This window comes from Arachis hypogaea, chromosome 18 (assembly GCF_003086295.3).
Source record: "Arachis hypogaea cultivar Tifrunner chromosome 18, arahy.Tifrunner.gnm2.J5K5, whole genome shotgun sequence".
In the NCBI taxonomy this organism is placed as follows: Eukaryota; Viridiplantae; Streptophyta; class Magnoliopsida; order Fabales; family Fabaceae; genus Arachis; species Arachis hypogaea.
In genome coordinates, this window is record NC_092053.1 from 76,925,011 (window position 1) to 76,932,533 (window position 7,523).

General features: G+C 40.7%; 1 non-coding gene across 1 annotated transcript; it reads right to left on the reverse strand.

Annotated features, from left to right (window-relative positions):
- Nucleotides 1-1,156: 1,156 nt before the first annotated feature.
- On the reverse strand, nt 1,157-1,260 carry LOC112774305 (small nucleolar RNA R71). The gene has a single exon (XR_003188800.1). It is a non-coding gene; the product is annotated as a small nucleolar RNA R71 (small nucleolar RNA).
- Nucleotides 1,261-7,523: the final 6,263 nt, after the last annotated feature.

Sequence of the window (7,523 nt, forward strand, 5' to 3'; positions counted from 1 at the left end):
AGCAATTTAGCTTCTCGCTCTTTAATTCATGCAATTTAAGATTCCGCAATTTCAATTTCTTGCCATTTACGTTTCCCGCCAATTTTACATTCCGCAACTCTCATCTAATTCTTGATTCCGCTCAACTAGACACACTTCTAATACGAATTGCTCATTCAACCAATCCTTGTGGGATTCGACCTCACTCTAGTGTGAGTTTTTACTTGACGATAACCGGTGCACTTGCCAGAAGGAATTTTGCCGATTGTGCAATTTCCTAAATCGTAGCATAACAAGTTTATGCGCATCAAGTTTATGGCGCCGTTGCCGGGGATTGGTTTTCGATTGACAATTCTCAAATTGGAAGTTAACTAGATTGAGCATTTTTCTTGCTTTGTTAATTCAGTTCAAGTTACTTGTTGAATTTCAATTTCTGCACTCTGTTACATGCTTTCTTTCTTTATGCTTTTAATTTCAAGCAACTAACTCACTGACTCACTAACTATTTGAATTAATTCCACAACTGCTCTAACCATACTCTTCCATTAACCAAGAGTATTTCACTTGTTTGGTGCCTGTGCTGTGTTCTTGTATGACAGGTAGGAGAGGAGAGACATCAAGCCCTCCATATACCGAACCAGAGAGGACCCTTCATAGACTTAGAAGGGAAGCAAGAGGGAAGAGAATACTGAGAGAAGAGGAATCTGAAGGAGAACCTGAGGACAATTTTGAGGAAGCTTTAGATCTCAACATGGATAGAGAAGTTCACAACCATGAGAGGGATGATGGAAACAATGCCATTCCTGAGAGGAGGGTTCTTGGTTCATACATAAACCCAACCTCTGGGAATTGTGGTAGCAGCATTCAGAAACCAACCATTCAGGCCAACAATTTTGAGCTCAAACCACAGCTAATATCACTTGTGGAGAATCATTGTTCATTTGGTGGGAGTGCTAATGAAGACCCAAACCAACATCTCACAAAATTCCTGAGAATTTGCGACACTGTGAAGTCTAATGGAGTCCAGGAAGATGCCTATAAACTGCTTTTATTCCCATTTTCACTTAGGGACAAGGCAGCTAAGTGGCTGGAATCATTTCCAAGGGGGAGCCTAACAACCTGGGATGAGGTGGAAAGCAAGTTTCTGGCACGTTTCTACCCCCCACAAAAGGTCAATAGGCTTCGATCTGAGGTTCAGACTTTTAGACAACAAGATGGTGAAACTCTCTACGAGGCATGGGAGAGGTTCAAGGATTTGACAAGGAAATGCCCACCAGACATGTTCCATGACTGGGTGCAATTGCACATTTTCTATGATGGACTTTCTTATGAATCAAGGAAGGCTGTAGACCATTCATCAGGAGGTTCATTGAACAGGAAAAAGACTGTGGAAGAAGCCATTGAAGTGATTGAGACAGTGGCTGAGAATGAGTACTACTATGCATCAGAGAGACACAACACTAAGGGAGTCATGGAGCTGAACCATGTTGATACAATTCTAGCCCAAAACAAGGTGTTTGCCAAGCAACTAGCAGAGCTCACCAGGAAATTAGAAACAAAGCAAGTGGCTGCAATACACACACAAGATCAAGAGGAAGCAAGCACTGAAGGAGGTGATTGGGAAGAGGCCAATTATGTAGGAAATCAACAAAGGCAACCATATGATCCACATTCCAACACTTACAACCCAGGCTGGAAAAACCACCCAAACTTTGGGTGGGGAAACCAGCAAAACCAACATAACAAGTCCACATACCAAAACTCCAACCAAAGATCATACCAAGCCACACAAAACGCTTACTCCCAACCATCATATCAAGGCCAAAATAATCGACCTACCCAACCTAATCCGAACCAACAATTTCAAGATCAATTAAACAGGATAGAAGGAATGCTTGCAACCATGGGTCAAGACATAACCGAATTGAAAGCCTTTAAGGAAGAAGTAATTTCCAACTTGCAAAACCAAGGAGCTGCCATCGAGAAGCTAGAAAATCAAATTGGGTATTTGTATAAGCAAACCCCTGGGCCAAGCGTTTCTCATGCTGCCAAGGCTATTGCAAGGGAAGAATGTAAGGCCATAACCCTCAGAAGTGGAAAGGAGCTAAAGGAGATCTCAAGGGAAACCACAGAGGATGAAGCAAAGGAAAATGTGAGAGACAAGGAACAGGGACAATCTTTTACACCATCTGCAACAAAAGAAAAAGAAAAAGAGGTCCTGAAGCCGTATACACCCAAAGCACCATATCCTCAACGTTTGATGAAAAGTGAAAAGGATGGCCAATTCTCCAGATTTTTGGAGATTTTCAAGAAGCTTCAAATCAACATTCCGTTTGCTGAGGCAATAGAGCAAATGCCACTCTATGCAAAATTCTTAAAGGAATTAATGACCAAAAAGAGAAGCTGGAGAAATGAGGAAACTGTGTTGTTGACTGAAGAATGCAGTGCCATCATTCAACACAAATTGCCTCAGAAACTGAAGGATCCAGGCAGTTTTCAAATCCCCTGCATCATAGGAGAAGTCATGGTGGAGAAGGCCTTGTGTGACTTAGGGGCCAGTATCAATTTGATGTCTCTAACAATGATGAGAAGAATGAAGATTGAGGAAGCCAAACCAACAAGAATGGCCCTCCAATTGGCAGATCGAACTTTTAAATTCCCTCATGGGATAGTTGAGGATTTGTTGGTAAAAGTGGGAGATTTCATATTCCCTGCCGATTTTTTGGTGTTAGATATGGAGGAAGAAGCCGAAGCTTCAATAATTCTGGGAAGACCCTTCCTGGCTACTGCTGGAGCCATCATAGATGTCCAAAAGGGTGAGCTCACTCTTAGACTGCATGATGAGCAATTGGTGTTTAACGTATTCAAGGCAATGAGCTATCCATCAGAATCACTAAAGGAATGCATGAGGGTGGATGTAGTGGACATGGCAGTACAAGAAACCTTTGAGGAAACAACAAAGGAAGTAGCAGAGGAGGAGTTCACCAAGGATATTGAAGATAGTGACATCAAGGCTGCTGAAACAACCATGCCAAGCATGCCAGAGAGAGTGAAAGAAGAGAAGGAAGCACCAAAGCCTGAGCTCAAAGCATTGCCCCCTAATCTCAAGTATGCATACTTGGGTAGTAATGAGAGCCATCCTGTTATCATTAGCTCTGCCCTGAGCCAAGAACAGGAAGAAAAATTGATCAATGTGCTACAAACTCATCAAGACGCCATTGGATGGACCCTAGCTGATTTGAAGGGGATAAGTTCATCCATATGCATGCTTAAAATCTTGTTAGAAGAGGATGCTAGACCCTACATTCAAGCTCAGAGAAGATTGAATCCCGTCATGAAAGAAGTGGTACAAAAGGAGGTCATGAAGTTATGGCAGGCAGGGGTAATATACCCCATTTCTGATAGCCCATGGGTTAGTCCCATCCATGTAGTGCCCAAGAAAGGGGGCATAACTGTGGTGCCAAATGAGAGGAACGAACTCATACCCACAAGAACTGTCACTGGGTGGAGGATGTGCATAGACTACAGAAAGCTCAATGAAGCCACCAGAAAAGATCATTTCCCACTTCCATTCATGGATCAGATGCTTGAAAGGCTTGCAGGACATGCTTACTATTGCTTTCTGGATGGATACTCAGGCTATAATCAGATAGTAGTTGATCCTAGAGATCAAGAGAAAACATCATTTGTTTGTCCATATGGAGTTTTTGCTTATAGACGCATGCCCTTTGGATTGTGCAATGCACCTGCCACTTTCCAAAGATGCATGCTGTCCATCTTTTCGGACATGATTGAAAAATTTATTGAGGTTTTCATGGATAATTTTTCTGTGTTTGGAGATTCTTTTCCTAGCTGCCTACACCACCTTGCCTTGGTGCTTAAGAGATGCCAAGAGACCAACCTAGTATTAAACTGGGAAAAGTGTCATTTCATGGTCACAGAAGGAATAGTCCTTGGCCACAAAATCTCGAATAGAGGCATTGAGGTGGACAGAGCTAAGGTGGAACTCATTGAAAAATTACCTCCACCAAGTAATGTCAAGGCAATTAGGAGTTTTTTGGGACACGCTGGCTTTTACAGAAGGTTTATTAGAGACTTTTCTAAAATAGCCAAACCTTTGAGTAACTTGCTTGTCTCTGATACACCCTTTGTATTTGATAAAAATTGCATGCTAGCCTATGAACTTTTGAAGCAAAAACTTTCCTCTGCACCTATCATTGTCCCACCTGATTGGAACTTACCTTTTGAACTGATGTGTGATGCATCAAACCTTACTGTTGGGGCAGTGTTAGGACAAAGGAAAGACAATTTGGTACATGTGATTTACTATGCCAGTAAGGTCTTGAATGATAACCAAAGGAATTACACAACCACTGAAAAAGAACTCTTGGCAATAGTCTTTGCATTTGACAAATTTAGATCCTATCTCATTGGATCTAAAGTCACTGTCTTCACTGATCATTCAGCTTTAAAATACTTACTTGCTAAACAAGAATCCAAACCAAGACTTATTAGATGGGTTCTTTTGTTGCAGGAATTTGACATTGAAATCAAAGACAAGAAGGGTGTAGAGAACAAGGTAGCAGACCATTTATCAAGGATACCATGTGAAGAAGGAAGCGCACAAAGCACATATATAAATGAGTGCTTTCCTGATGAACAACTCATGGTAATTCACAAAGCACCCTGGTTTGCAGACATAGCGAACTTCAAGGCCACTGGGAGTTTGCCGTTGGAATTTAACAAGCATCAAAGGAAGAAATTGGTAAATGATGCCAAATACTTCATCTGGGACGAACCATACTTGTTCAAAAAATGTTCGGATGGCATACTCAGGAGATGCATATCAGAGGAAGAAGGAAGGGAAGTCTTATGGGACTGCCATGGCTCCACTTATGGAGGACATTTTGCAGGAGAAAGAACAGCAGCTAAGGTGTTGCAGTGTGGTTTTTATTGGCCCACTATCTTCAAAGATGCAAAGGAACTAGTGAAGCACTGCCATGAATGCCAGAAAGCGGGGAACCTGCCAAGAAGAAATGAAATGCCACAACAATTCATTCTGGAACTTGAATTGTTTGATGTATGGGGGATAGATTTCATGGGACCCTTTCCCACCTCATACTCAAATAATTACATCCTTGTGGCAGTAGACTATGTCTCCAAATGGGTTGAAGCAATAGCAACTCCAACCAATGATAATAAGGTAGTCATGAACTTCCTCAGAAAACACATTTTTTGCCGTTTTGGGGTTCCAAGAGCAATCATCAGTGATGGAGGAAGCCACTTCTGCAACAAACCATTAGAGGCATTGCTTCTAAAATATGGAGTCAAACACAAGGTAGCCACACCATACCATCCACAGACAAGTGGGCAAGCCGAAATATCTAATAGAGAACTCAAAAGAATCCTGGAAAAGACTGTGGGAATTTCAAGGAAAGACTGGTCGATTAAGCTAGATGATGCTCTTTGGGCATATAGGACAGCTTTCAAGACACCAATTGGAATGTCTCCTTACCAACTAGTATATGGAAAAGCTTGCCATTTGCCACTGGAGTTGGAGCACAAGGCATTCTGGGCCTTGAAACTCTTGAACCTAGACAGCAAAGCTGCTGGAGAAAGAAGGATGTTGCAAATTCAAGAGTTGGAAGAATTCAGAGCTGAAGCTTATGAGAATGCCAAAATTTACAAAGAAAGAGCAAAGAAGAAGCATGACAGCAACATAGCCCCAAGGAAATTTGAAGAAGGACAAAAAGTATTGCTCTACAATTCTAGGCTGAAGCTATTTCCAGGGAAGCTAAAATCAAGGTGGTCTGGACCATTCCTTGTCACCAAGGTCTCCCAATATGGACAAGTAGAAATCATGGAAGAAAAGTCACAACGAACCTTCACTGTGAACGGTCAAAGACTCAAACATTACTTGGGAGATGTGGAGGAGAAGGACAAGGTTAAATATCACCTCAACTGAGGAAGACAACCGTCAAGCTAATGATGTTAAAGAAGCGCTTGTTGGGAGGCAACCCAACCTGAGGTAATACCCCTTTACTGTTTCTTTTATTTGTTTCAATAAAAAGGGTGAAGTAGTTTCTGTGCATTGCAAAGAATTAAGTTTGGTGTTTCACACCAAACAATGAATTCATGGATCAATAATTCAAAGGGGAATGTGTGACTCTAAGTGTGGTGTTCCACCATAAAGATCAACTGAACACAACAACCTTTGAATTATATGAAAGGAACAACCATTCTAAGCAATCACAGAAATGCTTAAAATCCTTAGCAGCAACTTCATTCCAAGGAGAACTCAAGGATTCAAAGAACAGAGAAGTAAGTAGGAGACTAAGTTTGGTGTTCACACACCAACTTAAGACTCAAACACTTGCCCATACATAGTTGAGCTAACCACTCAAGTGCTTGAGAAGCAAGCAACTTCATCACTCTTTGCAGGAAAGGAAACAAGGATCGTAGAAAGAACATGAAGCAACAACTAGGAGAAGAAGGAGAAATCAAATTGTTTCCTGGCAACAAAGAGAAAACAAGGAATTTCACAAGGTGGTGTTGTTCCTTGACAATTCTTTAAAAAGGGCAAACAAAAGCATGCTTGTTCTGGTTTAAACTGAAATTGTTGAATCTTTCTGGAATGTGAAGTTTCTAGTATGTTTGTCTGTTTATTGCTTTGAATAAAGTGAATGCCTAGATGTTTGGATATAACTTCACCTTCTTACACAAATGCTTGCCATGCTTGTTCTGTTTCCAAAAATAAAAGAAAAGTTTGAACAAAAGTAACTTGGCTCAATTAGTGACAAATCAAGTAGAATTAAGTGGTGTTATGCATGCTTGATTGTTTAGTCAGATCACTGGAAATAGAGTGTAGAATTATCATTTTTTGTGTAGAAATTGAAAACTGTCTATGGATCTTGATGAATAAATGTCTTTGGCCATGAAAAAGAAAGAAAAAGAAGAAGAAAAAGCCACTGAAAAAGGGCAACCAAAAAGCAAAAAAAAAAATTGAGAAAATAAGCTAGGCATCAATGGTTTGAACTTCTGAGACAAATGCCTGTGGTGTTTATGTATTAAGGATATGCTTGGATGAATAGGTTCTGAGGAGTGTTTCAACACTTGGTAACTTGGGTTAACTAACCCGGGATTATCAACCAAAAGTCCATTATCAAGAGCAACCTAAATGCAAAACATTTAGTCACACAAAGAGGTGCTGGGCACCAATGTCTCAAGAAGAAATGTGAACTAAAATGCCTGGAGTGGATATGTGTAGTGCACTGATAAGAAAAAGAAAATGCCAAAGGCTTGTGCAACACATGACACTAAGCAAACAAGGAGAAAAGGAGCTCTAAGAAAAAGAAAAGAAAAACAAAGAAGAGAAAAGTGCCAAGTACATAAGAATAACAAGAGGCCATAGCAGTGTTTGATGGATGCAATGAAAAAGTGATAATCTTACCTGATAAGAATGAAAAAGTGATGCTGCAACTTTCTGCATAAAACCCTTCTGATGAACTTCAAGTGCTTACTAATATAGCCAATGTAATTGCTTT